Consider the following 10,268-nt stretch of genomic DNA (forward strand, 5'->3'; position numbering starts at 1 on the left):
CGCTGCCCCCCCCCCCCCCCCCCCCCGCAGCAGCCGCTGCCTTAGCCGCGGCGGCTGCGGACCAGAGGAAGGGCGGCTGTGCGTGGGATCAGGGCCAGGTGCCCGACTGGCCCTCAAGGTGCGGGGGTGAGAGGCGTAACTTGGGTCACCGCTCAGCAAACAAGAGTTCTCCCATAAGCGCCAATGCCACAATGCCTCTTCTTGGAAGCTTCCACTTCAGCTCAGGGTCAAGACCAAGCTGTCCTTGCCTGGAGAATTGGTTCAAGACCCGCAGTGCCCGGCCCCAGCGGCGCCTGTCCCTTGCCTGCAGCTCGTGGGGGCTCTGAGGGCTCTGGAGTCCCTACTTGCTAAGCCAAAAGCTCGTGGGGGCTCTGAGGGCTCTGGAGTCCCTACTTGCTAAGCCAAAATCTCGGAACCGCCGGCCAAGTCCCTTTGCCTCCGAATATTTAGGAAGCTTCGTTCTCAGCCAAGAGGTCAAGGCGAGCGGGCAGCCGGGACCGAACAATTGTGTGTTCAGATTTAAAATGTCCACAAAAAAAAAAAAAAAAAAATCACACTAATATTTGTTTTTTCATTTTACTTGGCAAAATGCTGTAACGTTTCGTCCTAAGAACACTATTTATAAGCCGTCGTTCATTAGTTTTGGCTATCATTAAGAAGCCCACAGAGGAGAAACGAAAAGTGGCTTTTGGTTCAGTTAAGCTGCGACGCTGGGAAGATAAATTGGAGGTCCCTTAACAGCTGGTCCTCGATGATTTCCTCAAGGAAAAAAAAATGTGGTTAGTTCCCCCAATGATCGCTCCAAAATGATTGCCAAGAAAACTCACAGTAATATCCAGCTTTCTCGCCTTCTCCTGCTTGTCCCTGGTTTCGCCAGACTGAGCCGGGGACGGCGAAGGGAGGCATATTGTGCAATTTCTTATTAAACACATCTGGAATATGCGCACTCTGGATCCAGTGCCAGGGGTTTTACAAAGAGTTTATGACTGTGACAGAAAATTGTCCTTTTAACGAGTTTACAAGCAGTAATCACAGGGGTTTTTACAGGACTGGCCGGCTCTGCTTCTCGCCAGATCTGCAGACGTTTCCAAGATTCACCAACCGAGGGAGCAGGAAGTGGGCCTGGGCGCCCAGGGAGACAGATCTTCCACGAGTCTAAAATTATACCAAGCAAAGCTGTAAGAGTGGGGGGTAGTCATCGGAGTAGGAAGAGAGGGCATGTAAGAAATTAAAGTAATTGGCCCTTCCTTATTTTCCAGGGAGATTTCCGCGGTGTCCTTTGAAGCCTGTCAGGGTCATTGAAAGCTATCTTTGTGCAGGGTGTTTGTTTTGGGGAGTGAATGTGAAGAATGTGCGGAGATCCCCTGTGAGAGCCCCTCCTGCAGAGGGTGGCATTTCTCCGTGGCCCAAGACGTGGAGAATAAACACCCTAGTGACTTAAATAAACACCAACTTAATGATCCAAAACACTAACAAGGGGGATTGGGACCCTGAGCTCCCAATCCAAATGATGGTCTCCCAGCGGCTGTGTGCACATCTGTCCATCACCGAAGGGGGAAAAATGGCTTTATAAGTAAAAGTGACTACAGTTAAGTACAGTGGTCCTTTCTCCTCTGAACTGAGTCAAAGCTATTTGACATTAAAAAAAAAAAAACCCTCAGAATAAGAAGGCCTAAATTCTACCACCACCACCCCTCATTTACACAACTCAGTCTCCTAGATCAGGACAGGAAAGACAGGAAAGAGTAAGAAAGAAATGAATATATTAATAGTGACATGGATGGGGAAAAATCAAAATTATGAAACTGTCATGTCAGAAAATAAATAAGACTCTCTCTGGGGAGCAATATTTTTACAAAGCACAAGCAAGCCAATCCTGTTATCCTGAGAAGAATTTTAATAAATAATGCCATTTGTTTCACTAATTTTAAAAGCTAAATACAAAGATACATCATTTTTGCCCCAGGCAAAAATAATATGGAGCCTACACGATTACTGGGATTGTTCTGGACACTATCTCACAGCAGTGCAAGGAGAGCTCCTGTTCTGCTGGTCTGCTTTCTATTTATACAGATTAATTCACAATGTTGTTATCCATGTTCGAGTCCCCCCCCCCTTTTTTCCCCAAGCAGATAAATTATTTTACTTTCACAGTCTTGTCATAAACTCATTAATACAAAAGAGCCGAGTTCACATACGAACGCTGTGGAGAAGAGCTAGTGGTAAACAAAACTGCATATCTAAATAATAAAAAAATAAATAAATACCCTAACGCTAACTTCACTTTTTTCCTATCACATAATCAACTCAGCCACCACTCTTCGTTCAGGTGGTGGCCTTCAAAGTACCCTGCAATTCATAACCATCATTAAGTAAGAAAGCGAGAAAACTTAAAAAAAAAAAAAAAATTAGGGCCCAATGACAGCAATACACAACTCACCTTTCAGAAACAGAATCGTACTCCTGGTGTTCTACTAAGTTTTAATTTAGACTGGTTTAGGTACAATAGAAAAGAAACCTGAAAACACATGCCGTTTTAGTAACAAATACCAGGTTGCCAGATTTGTTGCATATTTTTGCAGGCTAGAAACTAGGAACAAGAGAAACCCTTAACAGGAGTCGGCTACAGATATGAAAGGTTCAAGGGCATGAGAAGTAATGGCATTCAGGAAAGTGTTTTTTCACATTGTACATTTTTAAAGTTTGCCATTAAAAAAACCCAAGAAAACAAACAACAACCAAAAACCCCACTAAATTTGACAAAAATAGTTGTAGTACTAATGGTCACTGCTATTTCTAACTGCCTTACACAGAGAGCATTAAGACATTTAGGCACTTATTTTTCCCCCTAATACTGTTCTTTCCTTTTAATCTACATAAAAGTGTTTAACACTAAATAATGAAAAATGTAAACTTAATTTTTCCCTCTCAAAAAAAGTTATAAGATCATATTTTTCCTATTCACCTTAAGAATGCGAACAGTTCCTCCTGGCTGGAGGCTCTTATTTTTACTATTTTGACCTCTCTCTCTCTCTCTCTCTTTCATTTCTTTTTCCTCTTCCCAAATGATTTAGCCATAAATAAATTAAAAGGAAATAAGTAAAATCCAGTTGATTTGTAATTCCCATTCACTGAAGAAAAAAAGAAAAAAAGAAAAAAGAAAGACTACTAAAGCTGGCACATGGATTGCCCAGAACCAAGACTGGGTGACTGGGTGCTTTTGTTTGTTTGGGTTTTTTTTTGTTTTTGTTTTTGTTTTTTTCCTGATCTCTGCACTGGGATGGGAAATGCAAGAGTTGGAGAGAAGAAGGTAACTAAGCTTGAGATCGCTGTTGGTTTTGAGTTTTAAAAAGGTATTTGTGAAAGTCCACCATTCCTTTATGCGCAGAGAACCCCAGAAACAAGCTGCAAAAATGTTCCTGATTTCTATTTACAAGTGTCCCTAGTCACTGCTTCCAGGCCCAGTCCCTCCCCACTTAAGACCCCAGGTCCACCAGACTGGAGGTGAGGGGGCCCAACAGGGAGTCCTGGAGCTGATGCTGATGGGCTTGCAGGCCGTGGCTGGGCTGTGAGGCCGTTAAGCCAGGGAGAGAATAGTTTGAGCTCCTGGCGTGGCCCATATTGCCCTGCAGCAGAAGTACCGAGTTCTGGTCTGGACTTTGGGGAGGTGAGAATTCTTCTTCTGAGCTGGACATGAGCGGCTTGCCCCCTTCCAGAGGAGAGAGTTGATTCTGCTTGTTGGAGGAGGAGTTATTGTTTTCGGTGTTCTCCCTAAGAAATAGAGGACAACACCATATGGTTATAAAAAAAAAAAGTAGGTTAAAAAAAAGTGTGAGTGGAGGGAGGGAGCTGGCAGGAGGAGAGAGCCATTGTGCAATCAGTCATACACCCAAATGGAGGAGCCCTGCCCTCCCACCCATCCCCAAGGGTCCTGGGGAAAGTAAGGAGGCAAAGGAGACTGGAGAAATGGGGAACTATGGACAGAGCTTGTGGGGTGTCAGGTCCTTTCCTCTTCCAGATGTTAGAAAGCGAGATCAGCAGGACTTATTTGAAACACAAAAATTATTTTCAAATTTTTGTTCAAGCAGTTATTTTTAAATACCTACCAATGAGCACCACACTTAGAAGTAATTACGTTTGAAAATCGCCTAACAAATGGTTGTTGGTGATAAAGAAAATGATCAGAGGATAAACAGAGCCCAACGCACAGATGTTTGGGGTGAATCAAGTCAATTGTCCTGTTCCCATCTGAGGAAACAATTAAACGTCGAGTTTCCCTGCCCCTGCCCGGAGGTTGTGGTTTCAGAGGCACAGGACAGGTCATGGGAAGTGGTGTCCAGAGCGGCCCAGTGACCTGAGTAAACACAGGGAGCGCAGCCAGTCTCTCCGATTTCAACAGGGAGTGGGCCCTCGGGCCTGCCTTATAGGATGGACCTTTTGTAACTAAAGTCTAACTGGAACCATACTGTCCCCGTCCCCGGGTTAGTCGCTCAGTCCTTAGTCCCTCACAGCTCCCTCTCACCCCCTCCCGGACATCCACAACCGCGCACCGTTTCCCAGCCGAGGAAACTTCGAGGCCCCGCGCAGCCCGAGAGCGGGTGCGGCGTGCCTGGGCGTCGGTCTGGATGCTGGGTGCTGGTAAACTTCACGATTTCGAAGCCCCGGCCGCTTCCGCCTTCAGGGTGCTGGCCCATCCTCCTCGGCCCCGGCGCCTGCCCGGCTCCCCCTTTCTGTCTCCCGGCCTCAGTCTCTCTGCCAGGACAGCCGCTGCGGCTGAAAGTATCCAGGCTCCGTGCTCTCCCACCCGGAGGGGAACGCACAGGCGACATCTGCGGCCCCCAGCCTCGAAAGCGAACAAAGGAAACCCAGCCCTACCCGGCGCTCAGGTTTCCCCAAAACTCCTCGGCTTCCCGGAGCGCGCTCGCCGCAGCCGCCGCCTCCTCAGGCTCTTCCGAATCTCGTTCGGAAACTCCAACAGCAAACGGATGGAGCCGGGCCAGGTGGCCGGGGGTGTTCGCGCGAGGAGGGCGGAGGCAGAGGCAGGTTAAAATACGACTGGCTTCTGAGCTCCGGGGAGACGTCTGCCACTGGAGACCCCCTTCCTCAGCCGGGGCGGCGGCGCGGACCGCCGGATGGACCCGCGGCGGCCCCGGGACACGCGCGAGGGACCCCGGAGAGGAGCAGTCCTTTCTGGGCTTGCGGCACCGTGTAATACGTGCAGCGCCGACTCTTCCAAAGCTCTCCTTTCTGTGGATTTCTGTTGAAAGACTCCCTTTGTACAGCTAGTGCGGAAAGAAGCGGCGACCTCTCGCCTGAAAGCCTACCCCGAGAGAGCGAGGAAAGGACGCGGCGGCAGGGGGGACAGAGCAGATGTCTCGGGCCAGCGCCACCCCTCTAGGGAGTAAGAGGAGGTGCGCGACCCTCAGCCCCCACCGAAGCCCTTTCCTCGAGACACCAATCAACACTTCCTTTGTAGTTGATCTAGAAGTTCGCCCTGCANACATCTCTGCACAAATCAATGACTCCAGACCTTATAATTCCCCTCCTCTCCCTCTATACCCCCGTCCCTGTCCTTAGCAGACTTGCCCTTTCCCGGTGAGCTCATATTTAATTACCTTAATGTTGGAATGAATAAATAATGGATTGATGAATAGCTTATGGAACGCGATAAATAATACAAGATCAGAGCAGGGCTCCGGGCTGCAACCGCTGGAAGAGTGGCTTCTCCCAGGCTGACTTCAGCTCTAGGAGCCTAATTTCCTCTACCATTCTTCCTTTGCCCCCACTGCCCTCCAAAGGGCACAAGATTTCCCTCGTTTTCAAAAGGCCACGACTATTTGGGACCCTGCGAAGAGCTGTTGAGAGCATTGTTGCCGAGCAAATAAAGATTCTGAAGGTTCATTCGTGATTTGGTATCTTAACGTTCTAAGGTTTAAGCCGGCACGCTTCTGGACTCGGTTTCCCTATCTGCGCGGTTGCGTTTTCCGAGGCCACCTCTGCTACTGAGGAATGCCGAGAAGCTTTACTTGCTATTAGCAAAAATGCTTTGGGAACCTCGTATGAAAGGCGCTGGACGGGGTGTAAATTAAATAAAACTGTGTCCGGCTCCAATAGCTGTCTGATTGTAACCTAATCCTTGCCCTGCTCTGAGAGGGACACTGCCCTTAGAGCCAGAACGACAGCGGCTCCAAAAAGATTAAATAAAGAGGTGTGTGTGTGTGTGTGTGTGTGTGTGTGTGTGTGTGTGTGTGTAGATTGCAATACTGGCCTATTTTACTGCCAGAGAATGAGAGATGTCCTGCAATTTCAGTCCCATCATCTGTTATTTTGTGTATATGTGGAGAATGTTTAGTAAAACTGCACAAACAAATGAAGCTGTAATTATCTTAAGCCTCATTTGCACACCTTGTTCCAAAGCAATTATTAAAAAGATTTTGAAAACAATTAGTGTCTCTAAACAAAGATAATCTATTGTCAGTAGCTGAGACTGGCAGGAGATAAGAACAATGCAGGGAGATAAGGGGAGCAGAATGGTAGAAGGAGAGTGACTTTATAACTATGCTTATCTCTGATTAGATAAGTTCAAAACAGAATTTTAAGTACTCTTCAAAAATGCTTTTGATTTAAATGTGCCCTCTTAGTGAATGTAAGAATAAACTCTAGGCTCTTTAAACTGGCTTGTCTTCTTTAAATATGTTTTGATTCCATGAGCCAGAGCCCAGCTCCACAGAACCATTTACATATTGAGACTTAAGTGGGAGAAGGAACACTGAGGAAGTTTCCCCTTGTATTATTTACATGGTTTTAAAATAATGTGCCCAGTTCAGTGCACCCTGCAATATACATTTTAAACTCATGAAGGGTTTCACCCTCCTGGGTGTCTCTCCAGAGATTCGGAGTAAAGGGATGCTGCTTCTCCCCTGAACTCCCACACAATCCATTTTGTGTCTTTAAAAGTCTGCAGTATCCCGTTCAATTAGACCTTGTAAATAGATGCTGATATTTCATTACCTTTAGGGTTGTTTTTTAAATGCATTTAATGGGTGCATAGTATTTCAAAAGAGCCCCTACCACATGGTGTGCCCAATGACTTACTTTCTAAACTGGAAGCCTGGCACGCCTGAGCCCAAGCCCATGTGTCTGGTAATTTTCCCTGGCGACTTATTTTAGTGCTCATGATGTTTCAGATGAAGCCTTAAGGAGCTGCCGTGTCCTGCCAGAAGGAACGTCTCTGCTTGGACTAGTCCTTATTGACATGACAGCTGTGTGAAGACCGGAACGGAGGTTTAAACTCCGCTGGAAAAATCAGTTAATACCCTCAAGTCTGGAGCAAGTGCGCAGAACTAAAATGTGTGTGTAAGGGGTGGAGGGTCTGTAAGTACAGCCACCTCTCTTAAAGACAAATGGTAAGTTGAATGTGGAGTGGACTTCATAATTAAGACTTTTGTATAAGGAAATGAGGCATAGCTTGGACAAATAAGGGCAAGTATAAATTTACAGGGGATGAGGAGGAGCAGAAAGATGACAATTAGACACCAATATGACCACCTTTTTCCCCGCTTCCTCCAGACCTCTCTGCCCACTTCCTTTCATCTTTCTTCGGAAGGAACAAAGACGCGATAGACGTTGGCGACGACTGGGGAGACAACCGCGTGGGTGCCGCGATTGCCGGCACGGGGGTTGATGAGCTGTGGTGCTAGTCCTCGGAGGCCGCGCCCGGGCCAGCCAGCCTTTCTCCTTGCGTCTAATCCAATAGATCACGTAACTAGAAAGGAGAAGTGCTATTCGCTTTGCACCAACGAGCCCACCAGCTATTTCGATCCCATGGTTAGGGAAACCAATTGTTATAAATGTTAATTGTTGGCTCGGATATATAAGGTTTCCCAAAATGGAGCCTTTCAGTGAAAACCACTAAAAGAAGTAAAATGACATGAATTTACAAACCACATAAACCAAATGATCCATTTTAAATCGCACACAGAAAGGTTTGAGTTGTTCTAGTAACTTAAAACCTTTGCTGTCAATGCAAATCACACGAAAAACAGAGATGCGTCGGAGATTTAAAGGGAACGAGCAACTATAGCCGCTGCCCTTGCTGCTTCTCGGCTGCTCCCAAAGGTAACGCGGGTGGCGAGGGGCGCCCGTCGCCAGCTTTCGCCTCTTCTGTGTCCCCTCTGTGCAGGTAACCGCTGGGTGCGCACAACTGGTTTATGGGAAAGGCCAGTGCACTAGTTGCTGGTGGGGTTTCTCGGCTGGATCGATATAAGGCCTTAGCTCAAAACTGTCTGTGTGGAACCCACTTTGTTTCCCTTATGGCTTGGAGAGAGATGCACTGGGGCTCCCGTCCCTGCTTTCTTGGAATTCCTTCGCCTTTAAGAACCACAGCGGGGATCCTACTCTACCTACAGATACTTGGAAGGGAAGAACATCACGAGGTGTTTCTTCAATAAACGAGCGTCGTCGCTCTCCGGCAGTGCGGAGACCCCAAATCCTGGCTGAAGTGACAGCATTCATCTTTTTCCTCTGCTTCGCTGGAAACTCCGGGTGCCCTCGACCCTTAGGATCCCGGGATCCGACGGCCAGCGGGGCGCCGCCGCGGGAGCAGCCGCCCACCTGCCTCCTTGGGGGGACGCTGCTCCCCGCGAGCTCTGAATAGGCCGAGGGCTCAGGCAGGGAGATTTGCGGACCCCGAGAAGAGAAACTCAAAACCAGTCCATTAGTAAATGAGTTTTGTGTTGTCAAGGTTCTTTCCCATCCACTTGCTGTTCTGAAAAATAGATCACGTTTCGTTATCTTTAGTGGGAATCTGCAACGTGACACCGGATCCGCGCGGCCCCCGCCTCCCTGCCTCCCTCCCTTCCAGCCTCGTTCGCCAGGGCCAAGCGGAGCCGGTCGGCCTCCCCGGCTTCTTTCTGAACAATGAAGATTTGTCTGTTCCCCTAATATATTTATGTATGTAAGGAAGGAGGGAGTTTTCTCCTGGAAGCGGGAAGCCGCGAGTGGAGCCTCCCGCTTCCTTGGTGAGAACACCCAGCGCCAGCCCGCGACACCGGGAGACCGCCGTCCCCCGCCCACACCTGGACGAACAGAGCGGGCTGGGAGCCGGGCTTGCGCTCCAGCCCCGCCGCCCCGCGCGGCTCCTGGAAAGACAGGCTGCGCGTTGTCCCGGTCCGGGCAGGGAAGAGAGAGAGACCAGTACTGAGACAGCGCTGCGAGCGAACTCCGACCGGGGGAGGACAGAGCTGGGCTGTGTGTCTGGGGGGCTGACCCTCCGCTCTGCGTGCATCCCCCCTCCAGGTCTGCTCGCTCTCTCGCTCTCTCTCACTCAGTGCCTCTTTTCAATCTGAAAGAGGAAATTCGTTTAATTTGTGTGCCAACCTCGTCTATCATTTCTCCTTCATTCTCTCTTACCTCTGTCCCAGCCTCTCCCTCTTTCCCTCACTTTCATTCTTCTTGATTCTTCTGTTTCTCTCTGTATCTCTCTGTCTCTGTCTCTCTCTCTCACACACCCCTCTCTCCAGATCTCTTTATTTCTCTTATCTCTATCCCATCCTCTCTTTTTCCCTCACTCTCATTCTCCTTGTTTCTTCTGTATCTCTCTGTCTCTGTGTGTCTCTGTCTCTCTCTGTCTCTCTTACACACACACACACACACACACACAAGCGCGCGCGCGCACACGCACACACACACACACAGACACAAGCGCGCGCACGCACACACACACACACAGACACAAGCGCGCGCACGCACACACACACACACAGACACAAGCGCGCGCACGCACACACACACACACAGACACAAGCGCGCGCACGCACACACACACACACAGACACAAGCGCGCGCACGCACACACACACACACAGACACAAGCGCGCGCACGCACACACACACACACAGACACAAGCGCGCGCACGCACACACACACACACAGACACAAGCGCGCGCACGCACACACACACACACAGACACAAGCGCGCGCACGCACACACACACACACAGACACAAGCGCGCGCACGCACACACACACACACAGACACAAGCGCGCGCACGCACACACACACACACCCCTCCCGATCTCTTTATTTCTCTCTCTCCAGTTCCCCTCCCTTCCGTAAGGCTCCGGCGCCTGCGCCTGTTTCTTTCGCCGCGGACCTGAGGTTTCACAGACAGAGGGTGCTGGCGCAGGGCGAGTGAACTCCCAAGTCAGGGCAGGGGCGTCAGGCTCAGTCTGGAGACAAGCTTCGCTGAGTGGTGGTGTGGTCAAA

Source organism: Crocuta crocuta, unplaced genomic scaffold, assembly GCF_008692635.1.
Source record: "Crocuta crocuta isolate KB4526 unplaced genomic scaffold, BGI_CrCroc_1.0 scaffold10, whole genome shotgun sequence".
In the NCBI taxonomy this organism is placed as follows: domain Eukaryota; kingdom Metazoa; phylum Chordata; class Mammalia; order Carnivora; family Hyaenidae; genus Crocuta; species Crocuta crocuta.